This window comes from Lytechinus variegatus, chromosome 3 (genome assembly GCF_018143015.1).
Source record: "Lytechinus variegatus isolate NC3 chromosome 3, Lvar_3.0, whole genome shotgun sequence".
Lineage (NCBI taxonomy): Eukaryota > Metazoa > Echinodermata > Echinoidea > Temnopleuroida > Toxopneustidae > Lytechinus > Lytechinus variegatus.
This window is the reverse complement of record NC_054742.1, coordinates 54,346,990-54,368,720: the sequence shown is the minus strand read 5'-3', so window position 1 is coordinate 54,368,720 and position 21,731 is coordinate 54,346,990. Positions and strand designations below refer to the sequence as shown.

General features: G+C 38.4%; 1 pseudogene; it reads left to right on the top strand.

The window, feature by feature from the left end:
* Positions 1-10,200: 10,200 nt before the first annotated feature.
* The window catches only part of LOC121412230, a 28,650-nt pseudogene continuing 17,119 nt past the window's right edge, over positions 10,201-21,731 (top strand).

The window sequence follows — 21,731 nt, the reverse complement described above, 5'->3', positions numbered from 1 at the left end:
GTGTATGCACATAATAGCGCAACGACACGCATTGGCACACGCAGAGATTTGATGATACTATCTATTTCATAACTGTTGCTCAGAAAAAAAAATCTATAAAAAGAACAGCAAGAAGAGAGAGAGAAAAAATATCTTCCCAAAGATATGACAAAGAGATATGATAAGCCACCTGTCAGAATAGTCAAGCTCCTATAACCCGGCATTTTGAAAAAGTGAGATACAACCATAATGTAAGATATAAAATAGTGGTAGAACAGTGACATATAAGAATTAATCGGGGATTTCGCAGGTTCACCCCCCCCCCTCGCCCCCCTCCTCCCTCCCCCGAAATTTCGAAGAAATCAATAGCAAATTTTCACAATAATGTGTAAAGTGTGAAACGAGAACCAATTCCTTCGTTTTTTCAATAATGCGAAACCCCACATCTTAGTAACAATATTAGTGGCTTGTTTGGGGTTTCAACCCCCATTCTTCAAAAAAGGTCAAAATGACATTCTAAATGTGTATTTGGCATATTCAGCCCACCCATACCCCTCACTTTCAACTCAACACCCCCCCCCCCCCTTCCTCCCGACTTTCAAAACCGTTCCTTGGCCCTGCATTGTTATACACCTTTTGCTCGACAGTTATTGACATGATTCCTTGTTGATGTAAAAGCCCCAAATGTTGTGATTATATTAATTCAAAAGTAAATTGTTTCATGCTCGTGGAATTAAGGAATTCATTGTCTGAAACAAAGAGTACGTCGGGAAATATTTCCGATTTCCATCAACTTCAGAAAATAAATCATAAATCATTAATTAGGCCTTATGTGTGTAAGACATGACTTTTTAAGAGTAACCATTCTAATCAATGTATCTCTGACTTTTGAAATAGCCCTCTGTTCTAATTTGTTTAGATAATTCCACTTTTTCACCACATGTATCAACAAAGGCAATTTTAAGGAATATTAAAAGATTTTGCTAAAATTAGGAGCATGATTGTATCCAGGATGTGATATTATTTTTCACCCGAAGTTGTTATGAATATCTTTTTATACACGAGGGACAAATGGGGAAGGAAAATGGGAGTAGCGATAAAACATGAAACGACAAAGCAGACATGACAAGACTAAAAGAAAAAGAAAGAAAAGGCTGTGTTAAAGGCGGTATCATATTATTTTGATAAATCTAAAAGATTATTTCATTTTTAAAGACTGAAATCTTTATGATAATTATAAAGAACATATAATATGAATAGCACAATTTTCTGTGAAAGGTGCGATGAAAAAGAGATATATCTATTGGTTGTTACTAAATATCAACATATACTGCATAAATCTGAAAGAAATGTCCTTCTGAATTTAAGCATGTTTTTTCCATTTTGGTATAAGTTTCTCAAGCACTAAATGGGTCGACAATTTTCAGGATGAATCTTATAACGCTGGTGTAAAAATTGTTCATGTATCCAGTAAATGAATGACCTATGTGACAAAAAAAAGAATCATCCAGCGAGGGGAGTAGATAACGGCCAAATTCCGACGTTGATGTTTTATTTTAACATATCTTTTATATCTTTTATCGAAGTATTCTTGGTATCGAAGTATTCTTAGTATCACACCCGCACGTTCACTCACTTGCACACACACGCACTCTTCATTTCTTCTTTTTTCTTCTTTCTCATTTTCTAATGATTTGTGACGTAACATTTTCTTCCAGACCCGGACCTATAAAATATTAGGTTTCCATGTAGCGCTCTTCCCCCTTTGGCTGCTATTGCTCAAGCATTTTTTTGCTTATATAGTGTGCCACTGCATTTTTTTTTTCTCCCATTACTTTGTCACCCTTATTGTATTCATGTCTAAATTTTGTTATGATACTACTATAAATCTGTCACATTACAATGTACTTTCATGTCATATTACGATTAGGTTTTATGTATTGTAAAATTTATTTTGACTTTACAATAAATGCAGAAACTCCTGCAAATATCACATAGGCCCTATAATGCAGTATTGTATTATATTGAAAAGTCAAGATTTCAATCGAGGGGTATTGAGCACTCGGTTCAAGTGCTGAACAAAAGGACAAATAGGATGAAAGTTCTCAAATCGAGACTGGTGGGTTGATAAGATTTGATAGATTGATAGGATTAGATAGAAAGATAGATAGATAGATAGATAGAAAGAAAGAAAGATAGATAGATAGATAGATATAATGGATAGATGGGTGAATGGATGGATAGATAGATAGATAGATAGATAGGATTAGATAGATAGATAGATAGATAGGATTAGATAGATAGATAGATAGATAGATAGGTAGATAGATAGATAGAATGGATGAATGGGTGGATGGGTGGATGGATGGATAGATAGATAGATAGATAGATAGACAGATAGATAGATAGATATATGGATAGATAGATAGATAGATAGATAGAATGGATGGATGGGTGGATGGATGGATAGATAGATAGATAGATAGATAGATAGATAGATAGACAGATAGATAGATAGATATATGGATAGATAGATAGATAGAATGGATGGATGGATGGGTGGGTGGGTGGGTGGATGGGTGGATGGATGGATAGATAGATAGATAGATAGAAAAAAGAAAGATAGATAGATAGATAGATAGATAGATAGAAAGAAAGAAAGATAGATAGATAGATATAATGGATGGATGGATAGATAGATAGATAGATAGGATTAGATAGATAGATAGATAGATAGATAGATAGGATTAGATAGATAGATAGATAGATAGAATGGATGGATGGGTGGATGGATGGATAGATAGATAGATAGATAAACAGATAGATAGATAGATAGATATATGGATAGATAGATAGATAGATATATAGATAGAATGGATGGATGGATGGGTGGATGGATGGATGGGTGGATGGATGGATAGATAGATAGATAGACAGACAGATAGATAGATAGATAGATAGATAGATAGATAGATAGATAGATAGATAGGATAAGATAGATAGGATTAGCTAGATAGGATTAGATAGATATGATTAGATAGATAGGATAAGATAGATAGGATTAGCTAGATAGGATTAGATAATATGATTAGATAGGTAGGATTAGCTAGATAGATAGATAGGATTAGCTAGATAGATAGATAGATAGATAGATAAACAGATAGATAGATATATGGATAGATAGATAGATAGATATATAGATATAATGGATAGATAGATAGATAGATAGGATTAGCTAGATAGATAGATAGATAGATAGATAGATAGATGGATGAATGGATGGATGGATGGCTAGAAGGATAGATAGAAAGAAAGAAAGAAAGAGAGAGAGAGGGAGATAAGGAGGGAAAGTGTAAGAAAAAAAATGAGGAAAGAAAGACAAACACACGCACGCACACACGAATGGGGAAGGAGACGGAAGTGGGGGCCTGGGCAGGGGCGGGGCGTTGGATTGGGGTGAATAAGCCTCCAACATTCAAGTTCTCGGTTGGTATAGCCCAGGTAATACGTCTTGACCTTCAGTTGAATCTGTGCAAACATGATGAAGGTGATGAAGGACGAAGCGACGGTGAGATAACATCAAGGTGTTAAATGAGGACCCCAGGGGGAGGCAAGGTAGAAATGCTTCATATTTGGTCTTGATCTGTCATGCTTTCATTAGCAACGCAGCACAATTGGAGAGAAAAGATCGGTTAAATACAATAAGGGAAAAGAAGAAAAATTGGATAATGTTCCAGACAGCGGGGTAATTGGGACATCCCCCTTGGTGAGTAATGTAGCTCCTAGACAAGAAAAACGGCGATGACCGTAGAATATTAAGAGTTTCAGACGCAGAGGGGTTTCAATGGGTGACAACTGATACAATATTCAGCTTCTTCCTTACCTTTAATATCTGTCCGTCGCGATTTTTTTTTCTGAAATAGCACTAAGCATTATTCTTTCTGTTTTACTTTGCTTAATTCGTCTTTTAGACCATGTTCGATATTTTTCATATTTATCATAAAAAACAAGCCTAGGCATGTATCTTAAATGAATCGACGGATATAGTATTTCATAGCCTCGTTGGTATCATGTCAATAGAAGATATATTGTACACTTTAAATACAATAATATTGAGTGGTGGGTTCACACGGAAAATAAACAATAATAAGTACAATGATAATTTGGATCAGAAAGCCCAATTAACCGTAAACAATAGAGAGAATAATAATTAAATGAAAATTATAAATCGTTAAATAGTAATTGAATGATGAGGGGCAGCGATCCATGTTTTGGATTGGGAGGGAAAGGGGAAAAAACTTTTAGAATAGAAATTGTCAAAATTTGCCAAATTATACATGAAGTACAAGATATTGCACGCGAAGCTCACCGAAAAAGTGAGAGTTTTGTATGTTCAATATTTTTTATGACAAGTTAATTGGTTTGATAGTTCCAGTGCGTGTTAAAACATATATTGACACTGCATGATATCAAGTTATCATAATTATTGGGACGGGCAAATCGATATGGATAGTCAACCCTCTCACAAACAAACAAAACTATTTTTCATGGGAGGGCAATCGCCCCTTGCCCCCTCCCCCCAACACAAGATTGACGTCTTCAGGATTGGTCGATACATTATTACATAGAAAAAGTATCAAAAATACAATGCAATTTTGATCATGATTTCACTTGCGGTTTATTGTAACTTAAGAAAAACACAATTTATTTCACTACCATCAACATGTAATGAATCCAGTAATGTTCTATCATACATTAATACATTTTTGATATTTTTATCAAAATGTGATCCATTGGATGTCAATTCATTTGGTGTAGTAGACCGTGGAAATGTGCTAAACATGCAGAAGAAACACCCTTCCTGATAGGAATTCATCGCAGAAAACTGAACACGTGGTTGACGTTACAAACGTTACGTCATTATCCTGCAAGAGTCAGAAAATTGAGGGTCAATGACCATAGATCGTGTAAACTGAAAGAAAATTAAGAGACTAGACTTTTGACATCACTGTTTTATTTACTATATTGCGCATGTTGATAAGTAAACGATTTTACTAGAGGGGTATGCGTTGGTTAGGAAGGGTCTCAAAGTGTGATTATTGGAAGTGTGGTGTATTTCCCCTAGTTATATAATAGTAAATATAAATATAGTATAGATGTGAAACGTATAGTAGTATTAGTAGTATAGAGTAGAGTAGTAGTAGTAAAGTAGAGTAGTAGTATAGTAGTAGTAGTTAGTAGTAGTAGTAGAGTAGTATAATATAGTATAGTAGTAGTAGTATTAGTAGCTAGTAGAGTATAGTAGTAGCTAAGTAGTAGTAGTAGTATAATGTATGTAGTAGAGTAGTATAGTTAAGTAAGTAGTAAGTAGCGTAGTAGTCAGTAGTGTAGTACAGTAGTAGGTAGCTAGGTAGTAGTAGTAGTAGTAGTAGTAGTAGTTAGTAGTAGAGTAGTAGTAGTAGTAGTAGTAGTAGCAGTAGTAGTAGTAGTAGTAGTAGTAGTAGTAGTAGTAGTAGTAGTAGTAGTAGTAGTAGTAGTAGTAGTAGTAGTAGTAGTAGTAGTAGTAGTAGTAGTAGTAGTAGTAGTAGTAGTAGTCGTAGTCGTAGTAGTAGTAGTAGTAGTAGTAGTAGTAGTAGTAGTAGTAGTAGTAGTAGTAGTAGTAGTAGTAGTAGTAGTAGTAGTAGTAGTAGCTAGTAGTAGTAGTAGTAGTAGTAGTAATTTTAGTAATACCGGTATCCCTGAACATATTTCATCCTCCTCATCCATGGCCGTATGCATGGGGGCAGTTGCTCCTCCCCAGAAAACTTTTGAACATTTACCATTATTTGAATTTCACACATCACACAAAATTCACTAAATGTGTGCATGATATCCTTCAATTTCACATAAGAAAATGCAAAAGCGCCCTCTTGACAAGGTTGATCGCTTCGCTCCCTCGCTTTCGTGTTTCTACAATTTTCTTTATGTTTCTCACCCCCCCCCCCCCATACAAAAAAAAATCTGCGTGCGGTCATGTCCTCATCTTCATGAACAACGTTGTCATCTTCAGTGCCCCCATAAGTCTACAGCCCTCACGATTCTTATGACCTCCTTCCGACCCACCTTTTACTCTATTTGCTTTCCTGAAAGTCAATTCCACAGGATAAATCAACGTCAGTACCAACTGACGTCTTTTATCCTCTTTCTGAAGGGGATCAGTCGAACCTAGAACACCCCCTTATCGCAATGTTGATTCAGTTTGTGATGCCAGCCTCAGCCTCAATCCTGTTTTCGAATATCATCTAAGATTATTTTAGCATCCTCCTTGGATCATCTTGCGTCTTTGAATTTTTCAATCTGAATCTGGTATCTGTTCAAGAATTGAAGCAAATCAGTTAGACAGTCGAGGCAGCCATGTTCACCGATACAAATTGAGCTATTTTACAAATCAGGCGTCTTATAGTAATAGGCTATCCCCCAAGGAAAAAACATGTATTAACACCTTTGATCGCAATCTTAATTTTAATTAGACTGATTTGACAATGCCATATACCCGAATCTATAAAATGATGAATTTGCTCTTAGCCAATCAGATAGCTCGTATCATTTGTCAGTGAAGTAATTTGTTCTTAGCCAATCAGATATCTCGTTTCATTTGTAACAATTTGCTCTTAACCAATCAGATAGCTCGTATCATTTGTCATTGAAAAGTATTGCTCTTAGCCAATCAGATAGCTCATTTCATTTGTAACAATTTCCTCTTAGCCAGTCAGATAGCTCGTTCCATTTATCACTGAAATAATTTGCTCTTAGGCAACCAAAAAGCTCGTTTCATTTCTAATAATTTGCTCTTAACCAATCAGATAGCTCGTATCATTTGTCAGTGAAAAATATTGCTCTTAGCCAATCAGATAGCTCGTATCATTTGTCAGTGAAAACATTAGCCAATCAGATAGCTTGTATGATTTGTCACTGAAATAATTTGCTCTTAGCCAATCAGATAGCTCGTTTCATTTGTAATAATTTACTCTTAGCCAATCAGATAGCTCGTATCATTTATCACTGAAATAATTTGCTCTTAGCCAATCAGATAGCTCGTTTCATTTGTCAGTGAAAAATATTGCTCTTAGCCAATCAGATAGCTCGTATCATTTGTCACTGAAAATAATTTGCTCTTAGCCAATCAGATAGCTCGTATCATTTGTCACTGAAATAATTTGCTCTTAGCCAATCAGATAGCTCGTATCATTTGTCACTGAAATAACTTGCTCTTAGCCAATCAGATAGCTCGTTTCATATTAATAATTTGTAATAATCCTTCTTGTTCTCCCCTTCTCTTTCTCATCCTTTCTCTCAACATATCTATCTGTGTGTGTGTGTCTCTCTGTGTCTGCCTCTCCCTACTTATCCTCGACCTCTCCCTCTCTTCCTCTCTCGCTCTCGCTTCAGTACTTTATTCCTTGTCTCTCCTCTCTATTCTTCGTCCTGTCTTTGTTTTCGCTTGAGTTTTTAGTATCGTCCCGTATTTCTGTCATCTTATTAATTCTCGCTTATTTCTATTCCTATTATTTTATTTAGCTCATTGTATGTTCTATACACATGCGAATGAGTCCCCAATTTTTCATTGTTTGATACATTATCTTAGGGGATCTACGCTCTACAAGCAATGCTATTTAGTGGATCCCCTCATTTCCACACAAGATTTTGTCAATTATTTTACAAATGTTTTGTAATTTGTAGTTGATTTGTAATGATTGAAATCATTTTTATTTGTATTTGTTTATGTATAATGATGTATGTTTGATTTGTATTTGTTTATAATGTCAATGATGAAAATTAAAATAAAACTTGAACTTGAAATAGAGTGTCATTGCCCCCCCCCCACACACACACACACACACTCACCCACACATACATACACACTCTTGAGATAGATCTGATGATTGAATTATAATGAGGAAGAAACAACACACGAGTAATAAAATGGATATAAAGATCGATGATATTAATTACTGCTCTAGTACTACAAAGTTCGTTGTTAGATTCTGTGCACAAACTTTACATTTTGATAATTATTTCGTTATAAGATCTTTCATCAGTGTATTGAAGTTATGTTGTTGTTGTTTAATATGATGGCGCTCTTCAATCTCTCCAGATTATACGCGGCAGTCACTTTCGTAAGTAGGACGTCGTTGGCAAAGGCGATCCATACGACGTCATATTTGTGACGATTATATGACGTATTAATATAGATTAGTCACCCATCCACCTATTATATTAGTAGGTCCTACAAGATTAAACATCTTCGAGGAATAACATTTTAATACAAATAGAGAAATATGAAATAAAGAGCGACCACTTCGAGAGAGGGCAGCATACTAGAACTCAACTGCCTTCCATTGATTGTGACAATTGACCGCTGATCAGTGCAATTGAACCACTGTGGATGATTTAATCAAATCAGTCAGGAAATTAAGTAGAGTACGCAAGGTAAATATTACACAAAGTTCAACCAAAATAAAGATTGCGTATTTTATTAACTAAAAGGCTTTCAACAAACAAAAACTGTCGTGCACCTATTTGTAAATTCTGTGTAAAAAAAAATATTTTTATTCATTCGATCATGCATGGGTGGGCAAGCGTTAACAATAATGCAAAATGTTCATATTTCTAAAGCCACAAGAATTATTTCAGAATAAAGATTTGTCAAATTCCCTTTCCGATGAATTACACATACTGTAATCTACGATTCATCTTTCGGTAGACCAAGTCGTATAAATGACATTTAGGCATAAACCGATATTTTCTAAACCGATACTGAAAAGAAAAAACGGAAGACCTTGCAAAAAAGGTTTCAGTTATATGACACAAGGGGCCCGTTGCAGAAAGAGTTGCAATCAATCGCAACTCTGAAAATCACGCGCAATTTGATTTTCGACCAATCAACAACGCGCATTCGGGACTTGCGCATGATTTTTAGAGTTGCGATTGATTGCAACTCTTTCTGCAACGGGCCCAAGATGTGTTTTGATATTTCATTTCCATTGAAACATAATACAAAGTAATAGAAATCATATACAAAATTGTGTATTCTTTTACGTTTCAAAAAGCAGAGTAAAATGCAACATATGTGGAAATCTTAATGAAAATGGATAAGGAAATACTAGTACCATGAAATGCTAAAATATAAAACCTCTTCATTTGATAACTTAGCTTTAACATGATAAATAGGCCCATTGTGAGCTCACTCATGTATAATCGATCTATTTTAGGCATCATGTAACGTAATAGACCATATCTAATGTCCGTTTATAACACAGTTACTTCAGTTTTTAATTTTTTTTGCGAATTTAGTATATTTTTCGACAATAATCTTAGGGGCATAGGCCGAAGTTTGATACATATTATCAAGTAATAGACCTTACAATGACTGAATGACTGGCAAGCTATAGGCCCTGAGTACATCTTACCCCTCCAGCCACCAACTGAATAAAAAAAACAGCTCGCTCGAATTTGTTTGCTTCCAATAAAGCGATGTACATATAGGCCTAATTGGATCACCCATCTTGGCCGTAGAACCCCCGCAGAAGACCAACCGTGAAATAATTTTAGTTGTCATAAATGATTTAACCCCGTGGCTTTGAGACAATAAAATTGACAGCTCGGAAAGTTAATTGCCTTCATGGCAAGCTTAAATCCGGTTGATATATTTACTACGTTAGTTGGACCCCAAAAAGGCGATGCAGAAGATTCAATCACAATGTTTTAAAATGTTTCCTATAGGTATACCAGCTTGGCGTTTACAAGCAAAAAGCTGTTCTGCCGAGTTCCTATAAGGGAGTTACCATAAACAGAAACAGAATATCGCGCAGAAAATAGATAATTATGTGCAAGCATATCGGAAAAGTTTCCTTTGGGTGAGTGGGGGGGCTCTTATGCTAAGCGGAAGCATATCGCAACTGAGGTCTTGTTTCTCGGGTTGCGGGTGGGGTTAAACATGGTATAATTTTTGGAATTTATTGGTCCTAAAATTGCCCAAAGTGGCAATTGTTCTGAATACCCCTCCACACACACCCTCACACACGCATATCCCCCCCACACACACACACCACCGCCACCACCATCACCACTTTCGCCACCACCAATTCCACCATTACATGGCACCCCCTGTCGATAGGAATCATTGATCCGAGCTCCGCGTTTGGCCGCCTTGTGACGCGTCCGTTGCTATTTTGCAGCAAATATTGATGCAAGCACCATCACATCATCATTCTGTTCGCCTGGTCGAGTGAGATGACACCACAGTTATTTTCATATTCTTTATTTTTTACAAATACACGTTTTTATGACCAGGAGGAAATTCTGTCATTTTGCCATCTTCTGTTGGAAAAAATGCTACCCGTTCGGGTTGATTCATCATAATTATAGCAATCAGTGATACTGATAGCAATTAAAGCTGGATGAGGGAACCATTACTAGGGATCATTATACTTCGACCTGCTGCGAGGAGCGGAGACTGGGTGCGGAGACGGAACGAAACTCTGTAAATATTTCCCGCGAATCATGTCCCGAAAACAAGGGACATTATCATCTTTTGAATCATCTGTATAGGACCAAAGATCTAGAATAGACAATCATGGGTTGTAAAAACTCTACTTTTGTGATGCCAAGCCGTAGTATGTGACTCTGGAATTACTTTTATTTACTGTCGCCTGTCTACATTAAGTAACCATGCTTCCTATTTGTAGGGTAAAGAGAATGGTAAGTTTGGAATAGTTAAAGGCAAGTAGAGATTGAAATGAATGTCATGAATGTTATGGGAGGATACATATACTTTTGTGGATTTCCTTTTCGCATGTATATCATTAGGCCTATTACCGCCTATATGTAATCGTGGATGGTATCATGCACTACATGATGTATCCGATTTATTCACAAGTCAACATCATACTAGGCTGCTTCTCTTTGGTCCCTCACCTCCTTTTCACCGTGTCGCCCCATCCCCATATTTTTTCTCTCCCCCTTCTCTCTTTCTCTCTTTCGTTCTTTCTCTCAGTCGCTCTATCGCCCCTGCCCAACATAGCACTATGTTATGTTTAATAATATTGTATCCTTTACTTTTGCCGAGCAAACAATATTAATACTGTTGGTTGTGAGATAATTTTCCATTCATAATTAATTTCCAAGCGCAAGCATGAAAGAAATCCTATATAAGGACCATTAGGAAAGAGGAAGGGGGGAGAACACGCATAAAATCCCAATTTGACTTCAAGTTTTTGTAGAACATTACTGAAAAGTAGAAGACCCCCCCCCCCCCCCCCCCCCCCCCGTTCCGCGGCCCTTGTTTGCATGGGCTTCACCTTTCCTAGATCAATCACCTTATAATTTAAACAATATTTTAATTACAATCGGTTTGAAGCTCTTACAGCTTCATCTTTTACTGCATAATTGGTTCGAAGGGGGTGCGCCTGAGGGTGGGGAAACAGAAAACAAACCTGAGGGGAAAACGGGCCTTGTAACAGCAAGATCGCGAATTTAATTTCATGATCAAGTTCACCTACATAAAAGAATCCCATGTTGCGTATGGCAATGAGCCAGTGATCGAGAAAAAATCTCCAGAAAAATATTTTTTAAATAAAAATGAGAAATATTTGAAAGGGGAAATGATGTGGTGATGGGAGGCATAATGAGAAAACAGAGGTAAATGAAGGAAACGGGGAGGAGAAGTATGACGACAGGATTGGATAGGAACTGATGAAATAGAATGAAAGATGAGCCAGCTCAGTCGGGTAATCCGTGAGGGATATCTGTTTAGATAAACTGTGCCACATCAGATTCTATTTCGGTTCTCAATCCCCGTCGATACGTTATTCGAGATGGTAATATCTCCCAGATGTTTTGGTCAGTCACGGTCGAAATACAAAAGTTTGATATAAAACCCTTATGTACAAGATACGACCCGACTGAGATATGATCCATTCAATAAAATGAGTGATGCCCTAGTTATGGAGTCTCAGACCATACTGGAAAAAAAAAATCATCTCAGTTTCTTCTCGTTTGGTATTCCTGCCTTGCCTTGAAACTTCTCCCTCTGGCAATGGGATCATCAATTAAAAAAAATAATAGATGGAAAATATTTTGAAATAACGATAAATCTCCATGACATGATTCAAGTTTGAGAAACATATTGGCCAAAAGGTCGATGTATATAGTCTTGCGGTAGCAAGCAGGCGCGGATCCATGGGGGGGCCGAGGGGGCCTTGGCCCCCCCCCCTTCGGCGAAAAAAAAAGAGAGAGGGAAAGAAAGAGAGAAAGAAAGAGAGAAGAAAGGGGAAAGAAAAAGAAAAAGAAAAAAGAAGAAAAAGAAGAAAGGAAGAAAAAAAAGAGAGGAAAAGGGGGAAAGAAAAAAGAAAAAGAGAGAGAGGAGAGGGGGAAAAGAAGAGGGGGGAGAGAGAGGAAGGGGGAAGGAAGAAGAGGGAAAAAGAGAGAGGAAAGGGGAAAGAAAAGAAGAAAAAGGGAAGAGGGGGAAGGAAGGGAAGGAACAGAGAGAGGAAAAGGGGAAAGAAAGAGAAGGAAAAAGAGAGGGAAAGGAAAAGGAGAAAAAAAAAGAGAGGGGAAGAGGGGAAAGGAAGAGAAGAAAAGGAGAGAGAGGAAAAAGAGGAAAGAAAAGGAGGAAGAGAAGAAAAGAAAGGGGAGGGAGAGGGAGGAAAGAAGAGAAGAAAAAAAGAGGGGAAAGAAAAGAAGAAGGGAAAGAAAAAAAGAGAAAAAGAGGGGAAAGAAAGAGAAAAAAGAGGAAGAGGGGGAAGGAAGAGAAGAAAAAGGGAGGGGGAGGGAGAAGAAAAAAAAGAGGAAGAGGGGGAAGAGAGAGGAAAAAGAAAAAAAAAAAAAGAGAGGAAGAGGGAAGAAAGAAGAGGAAAAAAGAGAGAGAAGGGGGAAGAAAAGGGAAAGGAAGAGAAGAAAAGGGAGGGGGAGAGGGGGAAAAAAGAGGAAGAGGGGAAAGAAAAGGAGAGAGGGGAAGAGGGAGGAAAGAAAAAAAGAGAGGGGAAAGAAAAGAAGAAAAAGAAGAGGGGAAAGAAAAGGAGAAAAGAAGAGGGGAAAGAAAGAGAAAAGAGAGGAAGAGGGGGAAGGAAGAGAAGAAAAGGGAGGGGAGGGGAGGGGGAGGAAAAAAGAGGAAGAGGGTTAAAAGAGAGAGGAAAAGGGGAAAAGGAGAAAGAGGAAGAGGGAAGAAAGGAGAGAAGAAAAAAGAAAGAGAGAAAGGCGGAAAGAAGAAAAGAAAAGGGGAGACGCAGAGGGAAAGGACGAGAAGAAAAAAAGAGGAAGAGGAGGAAAGAAAATGATGTTCGAACCAAAAGGGCGCTGAAATGATGTTCGAAGGAATGTCAAAATGCTGTTCGAACTGGGGAAGAATTGATGTTTGAACGGGGGGGGGGGGCGAATTAATGTTCGACGTAGGGGCGCCAAATTGATGTTGGAACTGGGGGGGGGGGGGGCTCAAAGTGATACTCGAGCTAGGGGGGGGCGAAATGGTATTCGAACTAGGGGCGCCAAATTGATGTTGGACCTACATGTAGGGGCGCCGAATCGAGTTTCGAACTATTATAAGAGGGCGCCGAAATGATGTTCGAAGGGATGCCAAAATGATGTTCGAACTGGGGGCCGAATTGATGTTCGAACGGGGGGGGGGGGGGCCGAAGTGATGATCGACCTACATGTAGGGGCGCCAAATTAATATTCAACTAGGGGCGCTAAATTGATGTTGGACCTACATGTAGGGGCGCCGAATTGATACTCGAACTAGGGAGGGGGGCCGAATCGATGTTCGAGGTAGGGGGCGCCAAATTGATACTCAAACTAGGGGGGCGAAATGATATTCGAACTAGGGAAGGCAAATTGAGTTCGAAGGAATGCCAAAATGATGTTCGAACTGGGGCCGAATTGATGTTCGAACGGGGGGGGGGGGCAAATTGAGGATCGACCTACATGTAGGGCGCCGAACTGATATTCGAACTAGGAGGGCGCCGAAATGATGTTCGAAGTGGGGGCGCTAAATTGATTCTTGAACTGGGGGGGGGCCGAATCGATGTTCGAGGTAGGGGGCGCCAAATTGATACTCAAACTAGGGGGGCGCCGAATGGATGTTCTAACTAGGGGGCGCAAAACTAATACTCGAGCTAGGGGGGCGAAATGATATTCGAAGAGGGGGGGCCAAAATATGATCGAACTAGGGGGGCGCAAAATTGATACTCGAGCTAGGGGGGATGATATTCGAACTAGGGAAGGCAAATTGAGTTCGAAGGGATGCCAAAATGATGTTCGAAGGGGGGGGGGGCAAATTGATGATCGACCTACATGTAGGGGCGCCGAACTGATATCGAACTAGGAGGGCGCCGAAATGATGTTCGAAGTGGGGGCGCTAAATTGATCTTGAACTGGGGAGGGGCCGAATCGATGTTCGAGGTAGGGGGCGCCAAATTGATACTCAAACTAGGGGGCGCCGAATGGATGTTCTAACTAGGGGGCGCAAAACTAATACTCGAGCTAGGGGGGCGAAATGATATTCGAAGGGGGGGGCCAAATAATGATCGAACTAGGGGGGGCGCAAAATTGATACTCGATGGGCGGGGGGGTGGGATGAGGGGGAGGGGGGGAATGATGAGGGGGGGCGGGGAGGAGGATAGGGGGAGATGATCGGGGGGAGGGGGAGGGATGAGGGGTCCGGGATGGGGGGGGGAAATTGATGCGAAGGGGGAGGGTGATGAGGGTCGAGAGGGGCTGGAAGGATTGATGCGGGGGGGGGGTTGTGCGGGAGGGGGGGTATTATGAGGTGTGGGGAGGTGAGAGGAGAGGGGGCGCCAGGGGGGGTGAATGTAGAAAAGGGGGGTTGAGAAGGGTGGGGGGATATGGGAGGGGGAGTGATTCGGGGGGGTGGGGTTGATAATGAGGGGAAGAAGGGATGATTCGAACAGGCTGAGTTCGAAGGGATGCCAAAATGATGTTCGAAGGGGAGGGCAAATTGATGATCGACCTACATGTAGGGGAGCGAACTGATATTCGAACTGCCGCCTTGTTGTTGGCTCATTGTTCCATATATTGAAAGTTTGAAATGCCTTGGCCCTGAGGTTTTTAGGCATGGCCTTGGGGATTGATGCCTTGGTCTTGGGTATTAAAGCCTTGGCCTTGGAGGTTTGAGCCTTGACTACAACACTGATGGACATATTGATAGATATTATTTACAGAAATTTGAAGTTTACTTGCAAGCACTAAGAAATAAATGTTCAGAATTGAACCCCGAAGGGTTGATGCAAAATCAGCACCCTATGGGTTAAAAAATTGAACCCTGCGGTTGGGGTTCATTTTTGCACCCTGCGGGTTCAATTTGAAATTTAGGGGTGCAGTTTTGAACCCGCAGGGTGCAAAAATGAACCCCAACCGCAGGGTTCAATTTTTAATCCCCAAATCAGGGGTTCAATTTTTGAACCCATTGGGTGCTGATTTTGCAAGAACCTTTCGGGGTTCAATTTTGAACCTTTATTTTTTAGTGTGCAATATGTAAAAGAATAAATGATACTTTCATTGTAATGGTGAAAGTTTCGGATGCGTTTTTATTTTTTGACGAATCGTCAAATACTCAAATAACTGAAATAACTCTATGGTTTATATCGTTCCTATATTTTTTGTTTCATGTAGTAATGCGTAAAAGACAGCTATATACAGTTGATGATACGACACCTTTTCTTTTCTAACCTACAGTGGGAAATCACGTTTTTTTTTTTTAAACGAATTCCACTGAAAATATTACGTGGATTTACTCAGGCCTAAACTGCATTGCTATCATTTACATTTATTGTTACATCTTGAAATAGTTGATGTATACAAGATACATGGGACCTTGGAATTCATGTTTCACTAGTATTGTATGAAAGAGAGAGATAAGAACTTATCGTCCAAAATGATGCGAACTTAAGAGCATTGTTTTCATATTTATAAAGACACTGACAATAAAGTATATTTTTACAGTAATTTATCTTTAGTATCTTATATTCTTTTTATATACACCGTTTACACGCATTTTGTTTCTTTTGAAAATCTTTTTGGAGTATATAAAATTTGAGCAAGATTATAAGATGCATAACCTTTTGATACTTTATATGATTGTTGCAAGAGCGGAAGAGCCAATGTTTGCTGATTAGGACTGACAAGACAACTCACTGTTTTGAATGGAATTCAAGCGAATAACAAAAGATTATATAATATATCCAAACACTGACAGATCAAAGTAGGCAGTGCACTCCCAATTAGTAAATGATGAGTGCTGACTACTGAATCTACCTCACCTTTATAATAAAAAACATGTAAATTTATATCTTTTTCAAGAATATCTTACCCAAAATAAAATATTAATTTTCTTTCATGCAGAATATACAATTTAGTTATTGCACAACCAGTTTTCATACGCGGCGATACAGGGGCGTCATCCCCGTAAGATTTTTCAACCCCTGAAGTAAAAAGTAGAAAAGAAAAAAATAATGGGAGTACCCACAAGAACGAAGAATGCCTACAATGCAAAAGAGGTTTCTGTGAGAAGTAACTGAACTAGACATTACCCATTCTAAAATGGGAGTCAATATTTCGGAACGATTATTACTTGACTTGAAATTAGGGCCCCTAAGAAATCCTGGATCCGCGCCTGGATCCCGCTCACATAATTCTAGCAGGGCCTACTCTGATGAGAAGTTAAACGAATTGAAAGCATCAAATGGTTAAAATAGAAATCGCTCGAGTTTCCCGCTCGCATCGATTATTTGTTAAAGTGATATTACATTTATTCATGAACACATCATTATAAAACCATTATTCAATTGCATCTTCTTCATGCATAGGCGGATACAGGTGGGGACCCGAGGGGTCCGGACCCCCTATTGGTAGAGCAAAAAAAGGGGGGGGGAAGAAAGAAAAAGGAAGGAAAGAAAAAAGAAAAGGAGGAAGACGAATGAATAAAATAAGATGAGAGGAAGACTTGGAAAAAATATTTTATGTCACTATATAAAATTTTCGCTCGCGCTTCGCGCTCGCATTGCCTGTTAAGTGATCAAAATATCTTGTTCAACACGGAGCTTGAATATCAAGTTTGGAAGTCAGTATACAAAACATATTTCTCCTTGGAAATCGAACTTTCATTAATTTTTGTGATTTACATATTGATTTTTAAAAAGTGCTCTGTAAAAATGTTAGTTTTATGGTCTGAATATTAACATTTTCCAATTGCGCTGCGCGTTCGCGAATTTGATTTATCAGGTACCTATTATTTTCACGTATTCCATAAAGTTTTCAAAATATCCCTTTTCAGGTCTGATTGTCAAAACGCATCAGCCAGCGCTGCTATGCTTGCATTTTTGATTGGCAGGTTATGTATGTCTCAAGAGAAACTGAAACTGATACTCAATATTGATTGTATAACAAACTACTTAAAATCCCCTTTTCATGACAGTTTATCAAAAATTACTGCTCCTGATTTGCGCTCGCATTAATGGTTAAAAATATATCAACTAATTAATGATGCATCCTATTCATGAATAAAAAGGTGCTTGAAATGTTCAGTGTTCAGGCCATAATATCATCAGATTACGCGCCCTCATTATGCATTAATACTAAGATATCAATTTAATAATTAAATTGTCACTTTTGTTTTATCTCGCGCTTAGCAAGATGAATAGGAAGATATATAGTCATCATATTCATATGTATGTCCTAAGGATGTCAAGGTCCTATGTCTCAAAATTAAAGTAATAATGAAACATATCAGCTCTTTATCAAGTGCGATTTATATCCACCTTACAAGTTTCCTACAAAGTGTTTGAAATATCAGATCGGAATATCAAATATTTTAAGCTCGCGCTTCGCGCTCGCTTTTATTTTCATGATAAAAGATTGTTTAGAATGCCTAGATTCTAGGTGTAAATCTGAAACACGCGCGCGCATTTTCATTCAGTTATCCAGTTTCAGATCACAATATCGAAAAATTCTGCTCGCCATTTGTGCTCGTATTAGGAAGATTCCCTTTCTCATCCCTTTCATGATTTACAAAACGCGAATAGAGTTTCCCGTTCAAGTTCGAAATCTCGATTTTTTTTACGCTCGCACTTCGCGCTCGCATAATTTGATTGTGAAATATGTAATGTCTTCATGGCTAAATGCAAGCAGTCCTTAAAAGGCACTTTTCGATCAGTTCAAAACGTATACAAACATTTTCTGCTCGCGCTTTGCACTCGCATTACTCATCTTTTTCATGATTTAGGAAACATGAATAGAGTGTCCCGTTCTAGGTCTAAAACTAGAAATTTTCCGCTCGCACTTCGCGCTCGCATCAATTGTTTAGTTATACTGTATAGCTATCCTGTTCATTATTACAAAAACTGATTATTAATTTTTCCATTCTTTATGTAGAAATGTCAAAAATTTTCAGCTCGCGCTTCGCACTCGCATTATTTGATTAATGAAATATGTAATGTCTTCATGTCTAAATGCAAGCAGTCGTTAAAAGGCACTTTTCGATCAGTTCAAAACGTATACAAACATTTTCTGCTCGCGCTTTGCACTTGCATTACTCATCTTTTTCATGATTTAGGAAACATGAATAGAGTGTCCCGTTCTAGGTCTAAAAACTGGAAATTTTCCGCTCGCACTTCGCGCTCACATCAATTGTTTAGTTATACTGTATAGCTATCCTGTTCATTATTACAAAAACTGATTATTAATTTTTCCATTCTTTATGTAGAAATGTCAAAAATTTTCAGCTCGCGCTTCGCACTCGCATTATTTGATTAATGAAATATGTAATGTCTTCATGTCTAAATGCAAGCAGTCGTTAAAAGGCACTTTTCGATCAGTTCAAAACGTATACAAACATTTTCTGCTCGCGCTTTGCACTCGCATTACTCATCTTTTTCATGATTTAGGAAACATGAATAGAGTGTCCCGTTCTAGGTCTAAAACTAGAATTTTTCCGCTCGCACTTCGCGCTCGCATCAATTGTTTAGTTATACTGTATAGCTATCCTGTTCATTATTACAAAAACTGATTATTAATTTTTCCATTCTTTATGTAGAAATGTCAAAAATTTTCGGCTCGCGCTTCGCACTCGCATTATTTGATTAATGAAATATGTAATGTCTTCATGTCTAAATGCAAGCAGTCGTTAAAAGGCACTTTTCGATCAGTTCAAAACGTATACAAACATTTTCTGCTCGCGCTTTGCACTCGCATTACTCATCTTTTTCATGATTTAGGAAACATGAATAGAGTGTCCCGTTCTAGGTATAAAACTACAATTTTTCCGCTCGCACTTTGCGCTCGCATCAATTGTTTAGTTATACTGTATAGCTATCCTGTTCATGATTACAAAAACTGATTAAAGTTTTCCATTCTTTATGTAGAAATGTCAAAAATTTTCAGCTCGCGCTTCGCGCTCGCATTATTTGATTGTTGAAATCTTTAACGTCTTCATTGCTAACTGTATGCAGTCTTTAACAGGACTGGTAGGCCTACCTTTCCAATCAGTTCAAAACGTTTATCAAAAAATTATACTCGCGCTTCGCGTTCGCAGTTACTTTTTATTGCAGGCACATCTTTTTTCAGAATGTTCAAATTTTAGGAAAAAATACATACAATTTCAAAAAAAATTGCTCGCGCTTCGCGCGGTCATTATAAAACAAGGATTATGATATTATACATTTATGTTGATTTAGAGAATAAAGCTAAGAGGTGACTTATAGGACTACCCCCTTCAAAGAAACAAACGAAAAAAAAAATGTTCGAGCGGCCGATCGGGGAAAATGTGGCCCCTTTATTGGCGAAGGCTGAATCCGCCCCTGATTCATGTGCTTATGAAATAAGATAATTCAACATGCATTTAAGGCACTTATGATTGCCTGGGGGAGGGAGGGGCCGCCATTGGCGGCAGAAGCCAAAAAATGTAGGGGGTGTGCACTTGAATTTTTGGGATGGACACAGGTACAAAATTGGACAAGCGCCCCCCAAAAAGGTTATCAACCTAAATTTTAGGAGTTGCTAAACCAAAAATTTTTGACAAGCAAAAAAAAAAAAAAAAAAACCATCAACCTAGGGGGGGGGGCAACACACGTTTCAGGGGAGTCCACGTGAATTTAGGGGGAACCAGGAAAACAAATTGCCCAGCCAAAAAAAAAAAAAAAAGTTTATCATAAACAAATTTAGGGGGGACCGTCCCCCGTCTAAAATTTAGGAGGGGACACGTCCCCCCACCGCCTATGGGGGCCGCCATTTTTCCGAAAAGTACACAGGGGCGCCAAAATCAGGTCGAATTTGGGCCCCCCTCCCTTCGAAATCCTGGATCCGCGCCTGGTAGCAAGGATTCCATCCCTTATAAACCCAAGGAGCTTTTAAAACATAGTAGATACGCAAATAGACCTACATGTATAACAGGGGACTAGACCACCACAGTCTGCTGTAAAAAAAAAAGAAGAACGAGATTTGAAAGGTGCACGCCCCCCCCCAACCTCCCTGGGTAGCCACCCATGCTGTTGTAGGGGGTGCGCTGCCATTCTTGAGAATTTCGCTTATTTGTTTTTTTTGTCATAGAGAAGGAAACGACTATTTGCTGCTACACAACATTTAATTTGAGGGAGCACCCCCCCCCCACGCCCGGATCACAACCATGTTGGCAGTAGACCTACATGCTTTTTCGTGTAGCTCACGTCTTTCCAATTACCCCTTGAGCTGTATACGAGTCAAGTGTACCTTCTAACGTTTCAGGAACAATTCTCTCACTGTCTACAAATGACCCCTAAAGTGGAAAACGAAATATGGCAATCCACAAAACTCTTGACATGTTTAGTGTGTTTGTGAACTGGAGCAAGTGTCAAGAGAGCTTGGAGCGATTGTACCGCCATCACACAACCACCATTATGACCAAGAAAAGAGGGCAAGGAGTGGAGGGGGGGGGGGGGCTGTGACCAAAAAAGGAAATTTGCTCACTTTTAACATTGATGAGGAACGTTATCAGCAAGTGAAATAAGTGAATCGAAGTGTTGAAGCCTTTTGGAGAGAACAAATCCGTTGATGTATTTCTGATTTCATTTATGAATTTTTGTATCCATTTTCCTGTTTGTTTTACTAATCTCTGTTAGTCCATATTCTATCAAAAGATTATTTATGAAATATGACGGAGAAGGCTAGTTCTTTATTTAAATTTCAAATTTAAAAGAATTTTGCATGTTTTTGTTCGTCTTGTTTTTCGATATCTCGAAGAAAGACATTCTCTATTATTATGAGGGAAGTTTTCACTTCATATATAATTGGATCATACTGCTGCACTTTCCTTTGGTCTTGCCCCATTTGAAGCCAAGAATTTACACAGGATTTTCGTTTTGTCAAGGGAGAATTACGTGATGGGTCGAAGATGAAAACTCCCAAACAACCAAATCAACACTCTGAAGTGATAAAAACAAACAACACATTTTCAATGGAGTACTGCTGATAAAAATTTTATATTTTCCAATGTAAATTTACATGATTATTGATGACCTACAACTGAGATGACAAAAAAATGGGAAATTAATTGATATATTTTTTTTAGAATGATGATATGATATGATATAGGCTTACATTTTACATTCCTTCTTTTTCCTTCTTTCTTTTAGAATTCAGAATATTGTGCTCTTTGTAGAGCAGTATGGAAGGGCAGGTTGAGCAAACCCTTTTTGCATTGACGCAATGAGCTCTCCCCCCCAAAAAAA